General features: G+C 45.3%; 1 protein-coding gene across 2 annotated transcripts in view; it reads left to right on the top strand.

The window, feature by feature from the left end:
* SLCO2B1 (solute carrier organic anion transporter family member 2B1) overlaps positions 1-21,135 on the top strand; it is a 191,017-nt gene that overhangs the window by 6,983 nt on the left and 162,899 nt on the right. Inside the window, exon 1 of one of the 2 annotated variants that reach the window (XM_068266580.1) lies at positions 6,208-6,406. The exons of the other annotated variant lie outside the window; for it this stretch is intronic. The gene's annotated coding sequence lies outside the window, so the exon portion shown is untranslated. Of the gene's footprint in view, positions 1-6,207; positions 6,407-21,135 lie in introns of those variants that run through there. 2 annotated transcript variants of the gene reach the window in all.

Raw genomic sequence — 21,135 nt, 5'->3', positions numbered from 1 at the left:
ATACACATAATGTGGCAGCATTTCCCCCAAAATATACATAAGGTGGCAACCTTTCCTCCAAAATACACATAATGTGACAGCATGCAAAATTTGGGGGCTCAACCCTAACGTCATTGCGTCGACGTTGAATCTCAAAGTAATGTTTTCTGCACCATTGTCATAAAGAAGTAAGGCTATTTGGAGGGAGGGGTCACACTTGTGTCTGCTTCCCTACAAACATTTTGCTGCACATTTTGCTGCACAGTATGCGCATTTTCTCTGCACTTTAGCGTATGCAGTTTTTTTTCCAGTGGCCAGTGATTTCATTGAGAAAACGCATGTGTTGTGCGGGGAAGTAGTGCAGGCTGAAATCCCAGAAGCTCCTGGAAAACACAACGGCTCCATAGAAGAACATTGCATGCGTTTTTGCATGCGTTTTCGCATTGCAGCAAAATGCTGCAGATTTTTTTCAAGTGTGATCCATGCCTGAGAATAAAGGGAGAACTAATACTATAGTATTCCTAACAAACGGCTCAGTTAGTGTCAGTTTTGGGCGCAGTGACCTTGCTGTTTGTGCTATTTTGAGGCTCACTTCATTTTTTTTGTTCCTGTGATTTCCGTTGAGGTTTTGCCCGCCTCCCCCCTGGCCTCCCCCTACTGATACCGTATTCCCTTTCATGCCTCCCGCTGCGTCCTGCCGCTTCTCCCAGCAGGTAAACGGACATCACATCTATTCCGGGCCGCTCGTCTGTGTGAACCTGCAGGTAGCCGATCGGTAATCAGACAGCGAGTTCAGGAATTCACCTCCGAATCAAGGAAACAACACGCACAATGCCAGGAAACTCTGCATCTCTGATGGCCGGTGAATAATAACGAGAACAAAAAAGCTTTGCTTAAGTCCAAATAAAAAAATAAAAAAAGTACTTTTGACTGACTGAGTTGTTCAATTGTTTAAAACATTGCATCGAATGGGAACCATTATGGTGAGAATACACACTGTTTTTTTTTCAGCAGATCTACTGGCCGATTGTTTTTCTATTCGAAACCCCAATGGATTTTCCGATCGTTTTTCTAAACGATTTCCTTTGACTTCTATGAAAAAAATTGTTCAGAAAAATGATAGAACCTGTCGGAAATTATCTATTGAGTTAGTTACAGATAAGAAGCAGATTCGGGCACCATCCGTCATTCAGCTTGTTTATTTTCAAGACAACTTGTGCAGTCTACACATCAAACAGTTATCACCTGGTGTCCCATAGCGGGGCTGTGCGGGATGCGGTGGAGGTGGGTGCTCAGGGCTGTAGAAAGGTCGGCGACGGCCGTTTCGCGTCCACCAGGACGCTCGGTCACGCTGCGTTCCACAAAAATGGCAGCCGCCGCAAAGCCGACATATGACGGGGATTAGCCCCGCCCCTTCCGGCTACGCAACGGCGCCAGTGCTTGGAGTTGATTGGTTGGCCACCAGGGGAGTCGGGTCTCAGTGCGCATGCGAGGCTTAGTGACGCGCAATAGGTGCGACATACAAGTCGCACAGCAGGCCAAAAATAAATATTTACATTCTAGGTCCGCTGGTAAGGCATAGCTAAAAAAGCCACGCCACCCTATTATGCGCGCATGCGGAAGTAACACAACCTCACGTATGCCCATACGGTACATATCACCTTGCCTCAAAGTAGTGCGCACCTAAGATCCGTGCGCCACCCTGCGGCCAAAAATAGTTGGTGCACTGTGTATAGTGTAACCATAGACAAAAAAAACCCAACTAAAACCACTGTAAGCTGAGGCTAGGTGTACAGGAGACCATACAATTACAACTGTCCCGGATACATTTTATCCCAAGTCACATAAACATTTGAGTACTATGTATTGGCCATGATAAGGAAATACGGGAAGCATAGGCACTATTGCCAGCACAACAAGGGGAGGGAAGAAATAGGGAGGGAGCATAGCACCCCATAAATCTCACTCTACAAATCAAAATACTATTATCAGAAACTATAGGGAGGGGAAGGGAGGGGAGGGGGGGGGAAAGCATCTCAGGGATCCAGCATACATAAAAGCGCTATTTTATCATTTAAACCCAGGGGGCCCATAGCATTTGTTTGCAAAATCAACCATGTCTCCCTCCTCAACAATATTTTCTCTATTCTCTAATTATCTATTGAGCCATCTGTCTGCCGAAAAAAACTCATGCAGCCTGGCATTAAAGAGAACCCGAGGTGGGATTTAATTATGTTACTGGCGCACAGAGGCTGGTTGTGCACACTAAGACCAGCCTCCGTTGCCCCATGGTGTGCCTCCATGTCCCCCCTGCGCGCCGCTATAGACCCCGCAGTGCTGGCGACACGCAGCGTGTCGCCAGCTCAATGTTTACCTATGCGGCGTCAGTCAGCGCCGCTCCTCCGCATCTGCGCTACCCGCCCGTGTCCCTTCCCTCCCACTGATATTATGCCCCAGTAACATAATTAAATCCCACCTCGGGTTCTCTTTAAGCCAGTTAGTGAGCCTAAATAACTAGTGAGCGCAAACCACAGAGTTAAGTGGTTTGCACCCACACATCGCTCATAGCCCCGCTTAGTGCGCGCGCAGCACGTTTGCGCCGGTATTAGTGCACGGTGCGACGATAACGTTGCACCTGCTGCCTTGTAAACGTTGCACCTGGTGCGACGAAAACGGAGCATCAGATGCCCCCAAAACAGCGCATCAATGTGCTGCTTCGAGGGCACCCGATGCGCCGTTTTCTGTTTACAAGGCAGTGGGTGCAACATTATCGTCGCACCGTGCACTAATACCAGTGCAACGTGCTGTGCGCACACTGAGCGGGGCTGTGCGCGAAGTAGCTTTGCGCGATTGTTAGTGCGTGCAAAGTTACTTATGGGGCACTAAGTGGCTTTTAACACCGGCGCCGGTTAGTGAATCAAGCCCATGGTGTATTTCCAGCATAACGCACTAAACATAAGGAGGAACTGTAAGGGAAAAAAACACGCCTGGGGCACATTACCTCGCGGTGGGGGGGGGGGGGGGGGCTCAGGATCCCAATGAAGCTTCCCCCATCCTCGGGTTCCAGCTCTGGCTCCCACAAAATTTCCCACGACAAGGGGCGACAAGCACTGCGCTGGCAATATTCACCTTCCCCTGCTGCGCAGTCACAGTAGAGCAGACCTGATTTCCGCCTGAGCCTGAGCAGAAAGCCTGCAGTGGATCGCGGTAGGTAAATATTTACGAGAACAAAGAGAAAAGTAGTTCCCTAAAGACCGCACCACTCAATCCAATAATGAATAATCAACAAACTTTATTCAGTATACAAAGATAAAAACACTAAAAACAATAGATCAAGGGGCACATGATAATCATAATAAATGTACTGAGTAATTCAAATAATCACAACGCCTGCAAAGCATCTCCTAAATAAATACATGAGTGAAAGATGCGTATATGTATATGTGACAATAGTCAATAGCCCCCTGACAAGCTGTTGTCCTAGCACTATGCACTTTACCTGTTCATCAAGTTTTTGCACATTTTTGGTCAACAGCTTGTCAGGGGGCTATTGACTATTGTCACATATACATATACGCATCTTTCACTCATGTATTTATTTAGGAGATGCTTTGCAGGCGTTGTGATTATTTGAATTACTCAGTACATTTATTATGATTATCATGTGCCCCTTGATCTATTGTTTTTAGTGTTTTTATCTTTGTATACTGAATAAAGTTTGTTGATTATTCATTATTGGATTGAGTGGTGCGGTCTTTAGGGAACTACTTTTCTCTTTGTTCTCTACAGTATTTTTGGTTCCTTTCTGCACGCTCCAGTATTTACCCATATTTATGGTTGAGTGGATGGTGCTTGCCCATTTTGTTTGTGTTTGATATTAGGTAAATATTTACATCGCTGTTGTTCGGGGCCCTCCTGCGCTGGATAGCCGGGACTGAGGAGGACGGGGGACGCCTCATTAGATTTCAGATGCCTCCCCCTCCCAAGGTAAGTTTCCCTCATGGGCAGTCCCGGGCCGCCCATGAGGCAGAGTGAGGCAGGTTCCTCAGGCAGCAGAAGTGTGAGTGGAGGGGACGGCGCCGGCCTGGCAGTGGGTGCGGGGCGCGCCAAGCTGGAGGGGGTAGCAGCAAGGAAGGGGGAGCAGCGGGCACAGCGGTGGGGAGGGTGTCAGACCCACCCCCTCCCTCACCTGGGGCTCCCCGTCCACTCACCCCTTCTGTACTTCTTCAGTGGGCAACATTGCAGGAAGTGACGCGGCGAGCGGTGGAACGCAAGGAAGTAAATGAAATAGCAAATAAAAAGAAAATCGATCGATTTGATTGTATAGTATATGGCAACCTTTAGGGCTCGTTCACATTAGAGGCATTTTCGGCCTTTTTTCAAACGTGGGCGATTTTTAAAATCGCCCCCTAAACACTTGTGCAATGAATGTCTATGAAAAGGTTCATATCAGCGCGGGTCGTGCGCTGGGCATTCAGCAAAGTGGTGCATGGACCATTTTCAGGGCGATTTTGCTGGCAAAATCACTTTGTGCAGCGATTGCGTTCACGTTTTTAAGAGTAAATACATCGATTCACAAAACAGTGCTAACTCAGTTATCACGTGTTAAGGCTTTGCACGTCCAAACTAGGGTGCTAAGTAGTTTGCAAGGGCCAAGCTGTTACTGATCGTGCGCGTAACGCGGTGTGCGCAATTGGCTTATTGAAGCACTTTACAAAAACCACAGTGCCCACCCGAGTGCCGGGAGAAGCAAAAAAACCTAAAAAAAGAGTCCCTAGGCAGGGGTCACACTTATTTGAATTGCATATGCGGAAACACTCATAATGTAACTCTATGGGTCGCAGAAAAAATGTAATAGGGGCAGAAAAAAATGCACAGCAAGTTTAGGGTTTTTTTTTGCGCGCATTATGAGAATTGCATGCGATTCTCATACAATGCTTCCCTGTGGGAAATCAAAAACTCATGTAATTCGCACTTGTTTTTGATGAGTTTTTTTTTTAAGGAAAAATATTTAAAAATGATTTTTTTTCACTACAATGCATAGCGGAAAAGTATGAAAAAAAAAATGTTTCCGAAAAACCGCAAGGAAATAAAGCAGTAACGCACATAGAAGAAATCTGATGCTTTTCCACATGGACAAGTGTGACCTGCAGGCAAACAAAAAGATACATTTTAATAACTTAAAATTACAAAAAGACTTGTGCGATCCTTGGATATATTTATGGCAATTTCAGTCATGAAAGCGGAACGATGCTTGACAAAAATAAAAAAAAAAGTGGTTTCCCATTTAAAGTTTAAGGCTACTTTCCCACCAGGACGTTGCATTTTAGGGGACGTTATGGTCGCATAACGTGCCCCTAACGCAACGCCTGGTGGTGTTGGATGTGGACGTCAGAGCGAGCCGCGTGGTGCAGCTCACTCTGGCGTCCGTGATGCCGTGATGCGTACTCTTGTGCACATGCGGCATCACGTGGTCCCGCCGGCCAATAGCCGCACAGAGGAAGTAAACACTGAATGTCACACCGTGCAGTGAATATTAATTAGCCATGTGCCTGGCCGCTCTCCCCTCCTCCACCAACATTACTGCGCATGTCCAAGCAGTCTAACGCGGCTTAACCGCGTATAAAGTACTGCATGCAGTACGTTATCTTGAGGTGCAGCGTTACTAAGTAACGCAACGTGGGCACTGTGAACAGCCCATTGATTTTTCATTACTGTGCGGTGGGCTGCGTTACAGGCTGCACTAACATGCGCCTGTAACGTCCCACTGTGAAAGCAGCCTTACGGACAACTGTAGTGAGAAGAATATGGAGGCTGCCATATGTATTTCCTTTTAAACAATACCAGTTATTGCCCTGCTGATCTATTTGGCTGCAGTAGTGTCTGAATAATTCCAGAAATAAGCATGCAGCTAATCTGTCAGATCTGACAATAATGTCAGACACACCTGATCTGCTGCATGCTTGTTCAGGGGCTATGGCTGAATGTATTAGAGGCAGAGGATCTGCAGGATAGCCAGGCAACTGGTATTGCTTAAAAGGAAAAAAACATGTCAGTCTGTATATACCTCTCTCTTCAGTTGTCCTTAAAACATGTAATAGTCCAAAAATATCTCTGGATTTCGGGCTTATCTTCCGCTGCCAAAGCAAGTATTAAAACTTCCTCTATTTTGGAAGAAAAGTCAAAACAACCACTCAGATGAAAGGAGTCAGCAGAATAGACTGGAGACAAAAGAAGAAAGACATCTGCACGCTGCCTGGTCTGCAACTTCTTCTCCAGACCCCCGGCGACCGGCACAGAACTGCTGTGAAGGATGTCACTGGTGAGGAGCACCGAAACCTCCAGCCGTGGGTGACAGAGTGCGCCGAGCGAGTGCCGAGCACTGGCCAGACTGCGGGGACAGCCCTGTGTGCCGAGGGACAGAGCGGTGAGTGTTCAGCTTCTACTGTGTCTGGTGGGCTTAAAGTGAACCAGAGCGGTTAAAAGAAAAATGTGAGATACTTCCCTAGGTAGAAGGAAGCCTCTACTTAGTCCAGATGTTTCCTGTATCCTTCTCGCCCCCCCACAGCTGCCACGTACGGAGGACCTACTCAACATATCTGACAAGAGGTTCAAGCAGGGAATGTATTGAAAATCGATTGAAAAAAACGCTCAAACCGGTCAGAATTTCATCAATGGGACATTTTGGGGAATTGATTCCCGGTAGGTTGCAGGGATTTGAATGGGAAGCGTACCTTTATTTCCTCTCTGTATTCTCATTTCCTACTTTCTTGAACTTTTTTAAAAAAAATTGTAGCTGGAATTAAAAAAAAATGATCTCCTAAGAGAAAACTTAAAGGGAACCTAAACTCATTGAAAAAAAAAAAGCCAGTTTAACTTACCTGGGGCTCCTGCAGCCGCCCCTGGAGTCGAGAGGAGAATGATCGAGGAATACGCAGCCAGGGCCTCGCAGGCAGAGTGGCCATCGACTCGCAAGCCGCCACAAACAATAGTGAGTCACTGCAGGGGACTGGAGGATCGGTTTGTCCCAGCGTGGGCGCAGGGCAGCTGCAGGTTGCCGGTAGAAGCCCAGGTAAGTAAAACTGGCTTTTATTCAATGAGTTTAGATTCCCTTTAACCTTTTCTGCCTCCACGGCAGTATATCTGCAGCCCTAAGAACTTCACCTAAGCCTCAGGAGCGTAGATATATGCACTGCCACTGCGATCGCCGCTCTGCGCGCTCCCCGCCGCTCATTCTCGCTGCCGCCCGTTAGCCCGGAGACCAATGAATGGGAACACACTCCCCTTTCATTGTTCTAAGTCCCCGTAGCAATGATCGGCAGTTTCTAATAGAAGCCGTGATCATTTTGAAAAAAAAAGTGTCTCATCCACCCTTCACTTCCTGTAAGCGTGGATTGTACGCTTACAGGACGCATACATTTTTTTTGTATGAGTTAAAAAAAAAATTACAATAAAAAAAAACATAAATAGTTACCTTCGAGGCTGAACTTTTTTTTATTATGTAAGTCAAGAGGGCATATAACTAATATTTTTTAAATTGTGGGCTTGTAAATAGTGATGGACGCAAAACTGAAAAATGCACCTTTATTTCCAAATAAAATATTGGCACTATATATTGTGATAGGGACATAATTTAAATTGTGTAATAACCGGGACAAATGGGCAAATAAAATATGTGGGTTTTAATTATGGTAGCGTGTATTATTTTAAAACTATAATGGACAAAAACTGAGAAATAATGTTTATTTTCCATTTTTTTCTTAATATTCCTGTTAAAATGCATTTAGAATAAAATAATTCTTAGTATAATGTACCACCCAAAGAAAGCCTAATTGGTGATGGAAAAAACAAGATATAGATCATTTTGTTGTGATATGTAGAGATTAAGTTATTGGCGAATGAATGGGAGGAGCACTGCAATGTGAAAACTGCATAAAGGTAAAATGCACTGAAGGCAGAAATGAAAGCAGGGGTGTCAAACTCAAATACAAAGTGGGCTGAAATTGTGCACTGGGACCTAGTTGCGGGCCAACCTCAATGTCTACTGGCCACCTTCCTCCCTTATAAAGTTAAAGTGGTCTAACACCCAGCATTTCAACTTTGCTTTAAAAGATTGCTTACAGCTTATAAACTATCCTTATGCCAGATTTTTTTTTTAGCAGAAATTCACTGAATGGATTAAACATGACATTTTAGTGCTGCATTTAGCTAGAAATGCTCCTCGTGCTTGCTTGTTTAGTTACAAATGTATCTATCTACAATGTAACAAACAAACACTGCTTTGAGAGAACAAAGAGGGCTTCCCCAGCAGGCTTTTCAAAGGTCTATTTGTATTCCAAATAAAGACACATTTGTAACTAAGGGCTGGTGCACACCGAGCGGCTTTTTGGGCGTTTTCAGATCCGCTTGCGGCTGCGGATCTGCTTGGTCAATGTATCTCAATGGGGTGGTGCACACCAGAGCGGCAGGCGTTTTGCAGAAACGAAAAATGCCTGGGTGAGGCATTTTTTGGATTTCGGATGCGTTTCTGCCTCAATGTTAAGTATAGGAAAAACGCAAACCGCTCTGAAAAACGGAACTTCAGAGCGGTTTTGCAGGCGTTTTTGTTACAGAAGCTGTTCAGTAACAGCTTTACTGTAACAATATATGAAATCTACTATACTGAAAACCGCAGCAGCAATCCGCAAAACGCTAGCAAAACGCCTCATAAAAATAAAAAAAAGCGTTTAAAAATCTGCTAGCATTTTGCGGATCTGCTAGCGGGTTTTGGTGTGCACCAGCCCTTCAAGATAAGAACGGATGCGGATTCCTAGTTAAATCCAACACTAAAATGTCATGTTTAACCCATTCAGTGAATTTCTGCTTAAAAAAAAATCTGGCATAATAGTTTGTAAGCTGTAAGCAATCTTTTAAAGCAAAGTTGTAATGCTAGGTGTTAAACCGCTTTAACTGGTTTCTAATGGCCCTCCTCCAACCCCTATTCAGTTTCCTGGTGTCTAGTGGTCCTCCATCCCCTACACAGTTACATTGTTTAGTGCTTTCCCCCTACCTCTTCATATGGCTTCCCTGACTGTTTCTGAGCGGATCGCTCAGAAACAGCCTTATCAGTCCGCCGACAGACTGTACACACGCTGTACTGTCTGCTGAAAACCCGCCCAGCGGGAGGTGCCGACGGACGCTTCGTTGCCTTCCGTCAGACGTGTGTACGAGCCTTTACATCACTGTGTAGACTATTCAAATGAAGAGGGGGAATTGAATTACCTCCTGGTCATTGTTTCCTTATCTTATCCAAAATGGGAAGCTTTCTGCTATTTGCATTCTGAGATAGGCTTGTTACCGTAACTATGAAAAAAAACTAGAAAAAAAAAACAACTTTCCACAATCCCACTGGCACTGCACAATTCCTGCAGCCAAGCATCAGGCACCCAGACCCAGACCAGGTAAAAAGAAAAAAAATTGGGGGACATAGAAGGGTCTTTTTTAGGGGAAAAAGGGGGATTTACATATATTTCTTGGGGCACTATTTTTTGGCAATTCTTTATTTTTGGATGTTGCAACCCCCTTTATGTTTAAAGTAAATGGTTGACAGCGGTAGATTTTGAATTTTTGGAAGAACAAAGAGGGAAAAAAAAACTCTGGACAGTCATGAATAATAAATAATGACTCAAAAAGTGGTTTGACCCAGCACTCTAATTGGAGACCAGCGTGCTATAGCTGATTAGAACTCGTTGCTCATCAAGTTCAAAAATAGCAAAAAAGAAGTATCAGCAGCACCGCTAAAGTGAAAAAGATCGCCCTTTTATTTGTGCAATAAAATCACATAACAAAATGGAGCTGAAAGCAACTATAGCCCGCTGTTTCGAAGCGACATGCTTCTTCTTCAAGTTGCAAGCTCTTTTTTTTTTAATAAATAATGATTCATAAATACAGACACAAGACTGAGAAAAGGAGCCGCAGGTACTCGTCTTCTTTCCTTCCTGCATGAGCGATTCTTTTTACCTGGCGCTCATGGTTCATGAACCCATGATTGTTTAGTAAAATTGCGATCATTCAAAACCACTAGGGATGCTCTTTCGGATTCCGCGGAAATGCAATTTCCGAAAATCCGATCGGAAATTGCATTTCCGCATCGGAATGCGGAAATCGGTAATGCAAGTGCGTTAGGCGGATTTCCGCCGGAAAACGCGGAAATTTCCGCTGGAAATTGCGGAAATTCCACCCGACTTTAACATTGATTTTCTCAAAAACTATAAGGTCTTTTTGAAAACTTTTTTTGCATCTTGTTCACAAGATTCAGTTTAATAAACCCTGAAAATTTGGTGTTTCTAGGACTTATGGGGGCTTTGCTATTAACATCTAAAGTCGGCGGATTTTTACTGTAAAGTAAAATGCAGAAAATCTGCTTCTGCCTTTTTTCTGCATTTACATTACAGGAAAAATCCGCCGACTTTAACGGTTAATACATTTTCAGGGTTTATTGAACAGAATCTTCTGAACAAGATGCAAAAAAAAGTTTTCAAAAAGACCTTATAGTTTTTGAGAAAATCGATGTTAAAGTCGGGCGGAATTTCCGCGATTTCCGGCGAAAATTGGAATGCGGAAATTGGTAACGGAAAGCGGAATCGGTATTTGGCAATGGCAGAATGCGGAATTACCGCGGAATCGGAAATTGGCATTTCCGACCATCTGCGCTGGGGCAGCTGAAGACAGGGAACTCCCTGCAATATGTATTTGACTGCCCTGCAGTCGAGGGTGAAGAAAAGGAGATCACAGGGTACGAAGGCGATGCGAAGTCGGAAGCGCAGGGAGTTAACCTCCCTGGCGGTAACCCCGAGTCAGGCTTGGGGTGGAAAAAAGAAGCCAGGAGCGGTTATCCCAAGCCTGAATCGGAGTAGCCGCCGGGAGGTTTATGCAGAGCCTGCAGCTTTAGGGTCTAAAAGCTTGTGAAAAAATTCCACCGCTTTTAGACCCTGAAATCCACAAATAATCAAACCACCAGGGAGGTTAAAGAGACTCTGTAACATCAGAAACATCCCCTGGGGGGTGCTCACCTCGGGTGGGGGAAGCCTCAGGATCCTAATGAGGCTTCCCACGCCGTCCTCTGTCCCTCAGGGGTCTCGCTGCAGCCCTCCGAACAGCCGGCGACAGACCCGACTGTCAAATCAATATTTACCTTTGCAGGCTCCAGCGGGGGCGCTGTGGCTGCTTTCGGCACGGAAATAGACGGAAATACCCGATCTCCGTCGGGTCCGCTCTACTGCGCAGGTGCCGGAAACTTGCGCCTGCACAGTAGAGCAGACCTGACGGCGATCGGGTATTTCCGCCTACTTCGGAGCCGACAGCCGTCAGAGCGCCTGCACAGGAGCCGGGAAGGTAAATATTTACGTCGCCGCTGCACGGAGGGCTGCAGCGAGACCCCTGAGGAACGGAGGATGGCGTGGGAAGCCTCATTAGGATCCGGAGGCTTCCCCCACCCGAGGTGAGTACCCCCCAGGGGACGTTTTGACGTTACAGATCCTCTTTAAAGACCTCAACCATATATCTGAAGTGTTCCGTGTGCGCTAGCCTATTAACAAAGGATCGGCAATTAAAAATGCAAGCCATTTACCTGCTCGTCTGTAATCTAGGGAACTGTCTGAAACCCCGCCTCCTCATCAGCAAAACCGCCATGGCAATTTTGCCCTAAGTCTTGCAGAGCCACCCGAACCAGGAGAAATCTTGCCTACATATAGGGAGCACTCAAATTTTCCTCCATTGCCGATATTTCTATGGGTGCCTATGGTGATGCCAGAAAATTTCCATTTTTTTTTTACCTGTGGATTGGTGACAGGGGCCGGTTAAGGCTAGCCGTGGTGGGTGGGGGGTAAAAGTGAACCTGAACACTCTTGCACAGTGACAGGACACAAGGTAAACAGAGAAAATTGTTTTTAGAAAGGAGAGCCTTTCTAATTTCCCCTCATCTGTGGCTAATCACAAGTGTAAATCGATCTCTCAGCTGTGTCAGTACAGACCTTCAGCAGTCCTCGGCAGACACAGCTAGTATGTAAACATGGGATGTTAACCCTTTGTCTGCTTCCATGAAAGCAGGAAGTAGTCACACTGCAGATTTATTGCAGGAGTTCTGTAGGCTGTAACAAAGAAATGTTTTTATTTGAAGGTTATTATGCTGTTGCTTATCTTTTAGAGCAGAGAGGAAGTTCTGAGTTCAGGTCCGCCGTGAGGTTTGCCCGGGGGGGAGTTAAGGTTAGACATAGAGGGAGTGGTTAGGGGGCCCATAAACTGGTCGATTTCAGCCATTGAACAATCGATCAATTCTATAGAATCGATCGATCAGAAATCAATTCTATCGAATTAGCAACTCTATCGATTTGTGGCTGATTTCGATCGATTTGATCTATCTGCCAGGATGGAAAATCTAGGTCGATCTGCTGCCTGCAGAGTTGCATTGGAATTGTCCAATAATGCATTTGGACCGATTTCTAATACATTTCATTCTGAAATCTATTGGAAATCTGTTCCTAGTGTGTGGCACACATCAGATAGATTCCTGTCAGATTCAACTTGACAGGCATCTGACAGAAATCTATCTGATGGTCGAATCTGCTGCAAATGTATAGATGTATGGCCAGCTTTAGGCATCGGTAGAGGGAGGGTTCAGTGTGAGAGTAAAGGTTATATTAAGCTGTAGTAAAATATCGGTATTTATTAACTGATATTTTACTATCGTAATTTGTACTCTAGCAGTAGAATATCGAAAAATCTACAGTCATTCCACTATCATTTTTTTCTGGGTGTCCAAATTTCCGGTTGCCTTTCTTCCATGTTTGCAGCCTGGACCCCATAGAGAACAGCAATGATTCCCTCATCAATAACGTTTTTCCTCTCCTGAGTAGTGTTGGGCGAACATCTAGATGTTCGGGTTCGGGCCGAACAGGCCGAACATGGCCGCGATGTTCGGGTGTTCGACCCGAACTCCGAACATAATGGAAGTCAATGGGGACCCGAACTTTTGTGCTTTGTAAAGCCTCCTTACATGCTACATACTCCAAATTTACAGGGTATGTGCACCTTGGGAGTGGGTACAAGAGGAAAATAAGAAAATGTAGCAAAAAGAGCTTATAGTTTTTGAGAAAATCGATTTTAAAGTTTCAAAGGGAAAACTGTCTTTTAAATGCGGGAAATGTCTGTTTTCTTTGCACAGGTAACATGCTTTTTGTCGGCATGCAGTCATAAATGTAATACATATAAGAGGTTCCAGGAAAAGGGACCGGTAACGCTAACCCAGCAGCAGCACACGTGATGGAACAGGAGGAGGGTGGCGCAGGAGGAGAAGGCCACGCTTTGAGACACAACAACCCAGGCCTTGCATGAGGACAAGAAGCGTGCGCATAGCAATTTGCATTTTGTCGCCATGCAGTCATAAATGTAATACAGATGAGAGGTTCAATAAACAGGGACCGGAAACGCTAACCCATCACAGATGTTCATTGTTCATGTTACTTGGTTGGGGTCCGGGAGTGTTGCGTAGTCGTTTCCAATCCAGGATTGATTCATTTTAATTTGAGTCAGACGGTCTGCATTTTCTGTGGAGAGGCGGATACGCCGCCGATCTGTGACGATGCCTCCGGCAGCACTGAAACAGCGTTCCGACATAACGCTGGCTGCCGGGCAAGCCAGCACCTCTATTGCGTACATTGCCAGTTTGTGCCAGGTGTCTAGCTTCGATACCCAATAGTTGAAGGGTGCAGATGGATTGTTCAACACAGCTACGCCATCTGACATGTAGTCCTTGACCATCTTCTCCAGGCGATCGGTGTTGGAGGTGGATCTGCACGCTTGCTGTTCTGTGTGCTGCTGCATGGGTGTCAGAAAATTTTCCCACTCCAAGGACACTGCCGATACCATTCCCTTTTGGACACTAGCTGCGGCTTGTGTTGTTTGCTGCCCTCCTGGTCGTCCTGGGTTTGCGGAAGTCAGTCTGTCGGCGTACAACTGGCTAGAGGAGGGGGAGGATGTCAATCTCCTCTCTAAAGTCTCCACAAGGGCCTGCTGGTATTCTTCCATTTTGACCTGTCTGGCTCTTTCTTCAAGCAGTTTTGGAACATTGTGTTTGTACCGTGGATCCAGAAGGGTATAAACCCAGTAATTGGTGTTGTCCAGAATGCGCACAATGCGTGGGTCGCGTTCAATGCAGTCCTAGGCCGAAGAGGTCATAGCCTAGGGTCACAAAACCTGTTTATTTGGGCAATTTCAATGGTGGCGAGTCTGACGTACATAAATCGCAGCAATGGCCGTTAGCAACGTCTGAATCTCACGAAATGTCTCATGCAGGTAGAAGACATATTGTTAGACTTGGGCTCCAAAGATGGGTTCCCTACATCTCTGCAAACCAGAGTTACAGGGCTCCAAATTTGGTAAAATCCCCCATAGGATTTCATTGGGCCTCCTATTTACAGTTCCAAAATCTCACATCTTTTCAAAGGGCAATTACTCAGCAGTGGCAAATTTTCTAGCATTGTAGGGACCCTTAGGGGGAACATGACTGGTGAGTTTCGGGCCCCTAGGCCAAAGAGGTCATAGCCTAGGGTCACAAAAACCTGTTTATTTGGGCTATTTCAATGGTAGTGATGGTGACGTACATAAATCGCAGCAATGGCCGTTAGCAAAGTCTGAATCTCACGAAATGTCTCATGCAGGTAGAAGACATATTGTTAGACTTGGATTCCAAAGATGGGGTCCCTACATCTCTGCAAACCAGAGTTACAGGGGTCCAAAATTGGTAAAATCCCCCATAGGCTTTCATTGGGCCTCCTATTTACCGTTCCAAAATCTCACACCATTTCAAAGGGCAATGGCTCAGCAGTGGCAAAACTCACCAGTCATGATCCCCCTAAGGGTCCCTACAATGCTAGAAAATTTGGTACTGCTGAGCCATTGCCCTTTGAAAAGATGTGAGATTTTGGAAAGTGAAATAGGGAGGCAATGAAATCCTATGGGGGATTTTACCAATTTTGGACCCCTGTAACTCTGGTTTGCAGAGATGTAAGGACCCCATCTTTGGAATCCAAGTCTAACAATATGTCTTCTACCTGCATGAAACATTTCGTGAGATTCAGACGTTGCTAACGGCCATTGCTGCGATTTATGTACGTCACCATCACTACCATTGAAATAGCCCAAATAAACAGGTTTTTGTGACCCTAGGCTATGACCTCTTTGGCCTAGGGGCCCGAAACTCACCAGTCATGTTCCCCCTAAGGGTCCCTACAATGCTAGAAAATTTGCCACTGCTGAGTAATTGCCCTTTGAAAAGATGTGAGATTTTGGAACTGTAAATAGGAGGCCCAATGAAATCCTATGGGGGATTTTACCAAATTTGGAGCCCTGTAACTCTGGTTTGCAGAGATGTAGGGAACCCATCTTTGGAGCCCAAGTCTAACAATATGTCTTCTACCTGCATGAGACATTTCATGAGATTCAGACGTTGCTAACGGCCATTGCTGCGATTTATGTACGTCAGACTCGCCACCATTGAAATTGCCCAAATAAACAGGTTTTGTGACCCTAGGCTATGACCTCATCGGCCTAGGACTGCATTGAACGCGACCCACGCATTGTGCGCATTCTGGACAACACCAATTACTGGGTTTATACCCTTCTGGATCCACGGTACAAACACAATGTTCCAAAACTGCTTGAAGAAAGAGCCAGACAGGTCAAAATGGAAGAATACCAGCAGGCCCTTGTGGAGACTTTAGAGAGGAGATTGACATCCTCCCCCTCCTCTAGCCAGTTGTACGCCGACAGACTGACTTCCGCAAACCCAGGACGACCAGGAGGGCAGCAAACAACACAAGCCACAGCTAGTGCCCAAAAGGGAATGGTATCGGCAGTGTCCTTGGAGTGGGAAAATTTTCTGACACCCATGCAGCAGCACACAGAACAGCAAGCGTGCAGATCCACCTCCAACACCGAACGCCTGGAGAAGATGGTCAAGGACTACATGTCAGATGGCGTAGCTGTGTTGAACAATCCATCTGCACCCTTCAACTATTGGGTATCGAAGCTAGACACCTGGCACAAACTGGCAATGTACGCAATAGAGGTGCTGGCTTGCCCGGCAGCCAGCGTTATGTCAGAACGCTGTTTCAGTGCTGCCGGAGGCATCGTCACAGATCGGCGGCGTATCCGCCTCTCCACAGAAAATGCAGACCGTCTGACTCAAATTAAAATGAATCAATCCTGGATTGGAAACGACTACGCAACACTCCCGGACCCCAACCAAGTAACATGAACAATGAACATCTGTGATGGGTTAGCGTTTCCGGTCCCTGTTTATTGAACCTCTCATCTGTATTACATTTATGACTGCATGGCGACAAAATGCAAATTGCTATCCGCACGCTTCTTGTCCTCATGCAAGGCCTGGGTTGTTGTGTCTCAAAGCGTGGCCTTCTCCTCCTGCGCCACCCTTCTCCTGTTCCATCACGTGTGCTGCTGCTGGGTTAACGTTACCGGTCCCTTTTCCTGGAACCTCTTATATGTATTACATTTATGACTGCATGCCGACAAAAAGCATGTTACCTGTGCAAAGAAAACAGACATTTCCCGCATTTAAAAGACAGTTTTCCCTTTGAAACTTTAAAATCGATTTTCTCAAAAACTATAAGCTCTTTTTGCTAAAAAAAAATTTCCTCTTGTACCCACTCCCAAGGTGCACATACCCTGTAAATTTGGGGTATGTAGCATATAAGGAGGCTTTACAAAGCACGAAAGTTCGGGTCCACATTGACTTCCATTATGTTCGGAGTTCGGCCATGTTCGGCCCGAACCCGAACATCTAGATGTTCGCCCAACACTACACGTGACCCGTTCGGCCAATCACAGCGCTAGCCGAACGTTCGGGTAACGTTCGGCCATGCGCTCTTAGTTCGGCCATATGGCCGAACAGTTTGGCCGAACACCATCAGGTGTTCGGCCGAACCCGAACATCACCCGAACAGGGTGATGTTCTGCAGAACCCGAACAGTGGCGAACACTGTTCGCCCAACACTACTCCTGAGAAGCAGAGTTGATTCTCCTATCAGTAAATCACACAATCCCCTCTGTACAGAGCACAGCAGAGATCCATCTGAGCTTCTAGAATAAAGGCAGCCATACACTGGTCGATGTGCCATCAGATCGACCAGCTGACAGATCCCTATCTGATCGAATCTGATCAGAGAGGGATCGTATGGCTGCCTTTCCTGCAAACAGATTGTGAATCGATTTCAGCCTGAAACCGATCACAATCTGTTGTGGTGGTGCTGCCGCCGCTCCCCCCGCCGGTATACATTACCTGAGGCTGGCTCCCGGGCGTGATGTCCCCGTCATGTGGCACCTCCGGCTCCGGCATCCGCATAGAACTTAAGCTATCACACCAGTGACAGCGGAAGTTCAAATAGAGCGCCCTCTAGTTGTACTTCCGCTGTCACTGGCATGACAGCGGAAGTTATACGAGGATGCCGGAGGTGCCATGACGGGAGCAGTGACGGACGGGATGCCCGGGAGCCAGCCTCAGGTAATGTATACCTGATCGGATCGGCCGCCGCTAGCGACGCGCTCCCTACCCGCGGGCGATCGAGGGTAATTTCCCGCACGGCGCGATCGACGGACCGATCCGATTTCGGGAGGAAATCGGATCGGCGGGTGCGTGTTGCGCGAACGATTGGCAGCAGATTCGATCCCAGTGATCGAATCTGCTGTCGAAACTGCCGCAAATCGGGCCAGTGTATGGCCACCTTAACAAATGCTCATTAGAGATCTTGGTGTTATCTCCTTTGTGTTGTCACCACAATAGACCTCCTTTGTTCTGAGTCCATTAGGCCTTTGTGTTGGGCTGATGGCCCTGGCCTGGGCTGAAAAGTTTCAGGTGAGATTGTTTTCTATTCAGCTGATGAAGAGGATTGGGAATAGGATGAAAGGTCTGGGTGAGGGGTGTAGCTGGAGGAGAGTTCACTAAATCAACATAACAAAGAGGAACTTCACTCCCACACACAGAGCCCTGGGGTGGCCTGTCAGATAGGAGGAATCCAGAACATTTAGAAAGATAGAAAGAACAGAAGTTTGGATTTTGGTCAGCAGTGCATGCAGGCTTCTTCTCTGGTGGGACGTTCTTCTGGTCTTCAGCATCACAGGCTCTGGTGAAGTTGTAGGTAAGTTGGTAAGAATGTCCAAGAGCTGAGCACCTGTCACATGAGTACCTAAGTTGCATCTGTAAAACAACTGTTATATGACTTTTGTACACACCAGTAGATCTACGAGTCTTCTTCACGACAATTGTGTCAGTTGATCTGCCAATTGGATTGGGCAAGAAACCCGACGTCCGCTGCTCCTCACTGTTGTTTAACATCACTGTCAAAAAAAGATTGTTAGCCGTTACGGCAAAATCTGTCAATCGTCAGACTTTTCCAATGACTTTCGTAAAGCGTGTGCACAAGGCTTTAGTCACAGCTAGGACACTAGCTGCACAGAGTTTGTATGTTCACCCCCTGTCTGTGTGGGATTCCTCTGGGCACTCCGGTTTCCTCCCACATGCCAAAAACAAACATACAGATAAGTTAATTAGCTCCTCCCTAAAATTGGCCCTAGACTACAATACATGCACTACACTATACATGAAAATTGGCCCTAGATTATGATAAATAGACAGATGACTATGGTAAGGAATTAGATTAGATTGGGAGCCCCTCAGAGGACAGCCAGTGACATGACTATGTACTCTGTGCTGCGGAAGATGTCAGCACTATATAAATACTAAATTATAATAATAATTCAAACAGTGATGAGCAAAAATGCCAATATTCTTTTTGCATGAATTTTCACAAAAATAATCTTAAATTCGATTTTCAAGCGAAAATGCCATCAAAAAATTTATTTTTCACAAATTTTCATGCAAAAATTAAAATTTTCTGTACTTTCACGGTAAAAATGTTTGTGGAAGAAATATAGTTTTCTGTGGTTTTGCAGTAAAATGTCGATTTACAAGTTATTTTTGAAAAAAAAATTCTCGAAGTCCAAAATAGCATTTTCGATGCAAAAATTTGCACTCAGCAGCACTTGGCTATTGAGTTAAGGTACCCATACACATAGATTCACAGCAGATTCTATTAGATAGATTCCAGTCAGTTGCCTGTCAGGTCGAATCTGACAGGAATCTCTCTGATTTGTGCCACACACTAGGAACAGATTTCCAATAGATTTCTTTATGAAATCTATTGAAAATCCATTGACATGCAGTGTTGCACTACTCGATCCAATGCAACGCTATGGGCCATCGATCTGCTGCCAGTAGCTGATTGACCTAGATTTTCCACCCAGACCAATCCACTAAATCGAAATTGGTCAGAAATTGATTGATCGGCCAATCGATCATGCTGCCTGCTGCATTAGTTTCTATCCAATTCAATCAGAGTGGTCGAATTGGCCGTATATCGATGACAGAAATCGAATAGTGTATGGGCCCCTTTAAGCGTAATTATGGGGGGAGGTTATGGTTAAGAATAGATGGGGGGGGTCAGCTTAAAGCATAGGCAGGGGTCAGTGCAATACCGACACTAACCCATTACTTAGATATCATTTGCAATATTCAAATAATGGAGTCCAAATAAAAACAGGCCTCTTTTACATGTACTCTTGTTGACCCCCTGAGCCAAAAATGGTATTGATTGAAGTGATACATTTCCATTTAGCTATTGGTAGCCGGACAGTGAGAGGATCAGGATCTCTAGTGACAGGTGATATTGGCTTATTTGACGTTATTATGATTTTTTTTTTTTACCAAAATTGTATATATTTAAAAAGATGGATATTTTTGCACAATATTATATTGCATTTTTTTTTCAAACTTTTTTGGCAAAAGGCATTCAAGATATTAAGGCAGGGAAGTAGGGAACACACTTGCAAGGGTGTTTTTTCCTCAAAATCCCCAGGTTTCTACCAGCATAGTGCATCCGTGTTGGAGTTTGCGTTTCCCGCACGTGATTTTTGTGTTTGTTCCACAATTTTTCTGATACGCCAGAATACATTAATTACGAACGTGCTCTTCATGCAAAAAACAATTAGAAAGCTCTGCAAAACATAAAATGCAAAAGGTTAGGTGAATGATTGCTAACAGCGTGCGTTTCCCAAGCCGGGCCATTGCCTTCAGTGGCCAGTGTTTTTCCATCTGTGGCAAACCCACACGATTCCAACAAGTGTCTTCCCTACCTGAGGCATGAGAATTTTAAAACACCCCGTTTCATGAACATTCTTTAAAAAAAATTATTAAATCGGCATGTGTAGTGGTTAGCGCTCTCGCCTTGCAGTGCTGGCTTCCCTGGTTCAAGTCCCAGCCTAGCTGCACTTTCTGCACAGAGTTTGTATGTATTCCCTGTGTACGTATGGGTTTCCTCTGGGCACTCTGGTTTCCTCCCACATCCCGAAAACATACAGATAGGTTAATTGGCTTCCCTCTAAATTGTCCCCAGACTACGATACATACACTACACGATACATACATTAGATAGTGAACCCCTCTGAGGACAGTCAGTGACAAAACAATATACTCTGTACAACGCCGCGGAAGATGTCAGTGCTATATAAATACTAAATAATAATAATAAAATATCTGCGGGAAATTTTTCATTCTTTGTCCGAAGTGTAATTTTAAATAATGTCATGAAGTTTGCCAGCCATCCCTAGTCATGATGGTTGCAGAATATTGTATTGCCCTGCGCTGTACAAAGCTTGAGGGGACACCAGATCGATCATTTCAAGACCGTGATTCTGCTGAAATCTAATCTAGACGACGTGGTGACGGATGGTCAATCAATCGATACTCCCCAATCAATCTCCAACAGGAAAGTAATCATTCACTTGCCAGATCCGACTGTCCTCAACGCGAGTAAGGCTACTAGCTAGAATGGGATAACATCTGTATCATCTCTGCAATTTATAAGAATACCCCATAATGCAACAGTATCGTGTTAATGTGTGTTAAAATGTATTTTTCATGTGCTCCTACTAACAACAATGCCTCAGAATGTACCATGCCGTGTATTCACACATTGCAACATCAAGAAAAATGCAATGCATAAGTGGGGCCATAAAATGTGTCTTCTATGAGAAAATGCATGT

The sequence above is a fragment of the Hyperolius riggenbachi genome, chromosome 2 (assembly GCF_040937935.1).
Source record: "Hyperolius riggenbachi isolate aHypRig1 chromosome 2, aHypRig1.pri, whole genome shotgun sequence".
NCBI lineage: Eukaryota > Metazoa > Chordata > Amphibia > Anura > Hyperoliidae > Hyperolius > Hyperolius riggenbachi.
This window is presented reverse-complemented; position numbering and strand designations above follow the sequence as displayed.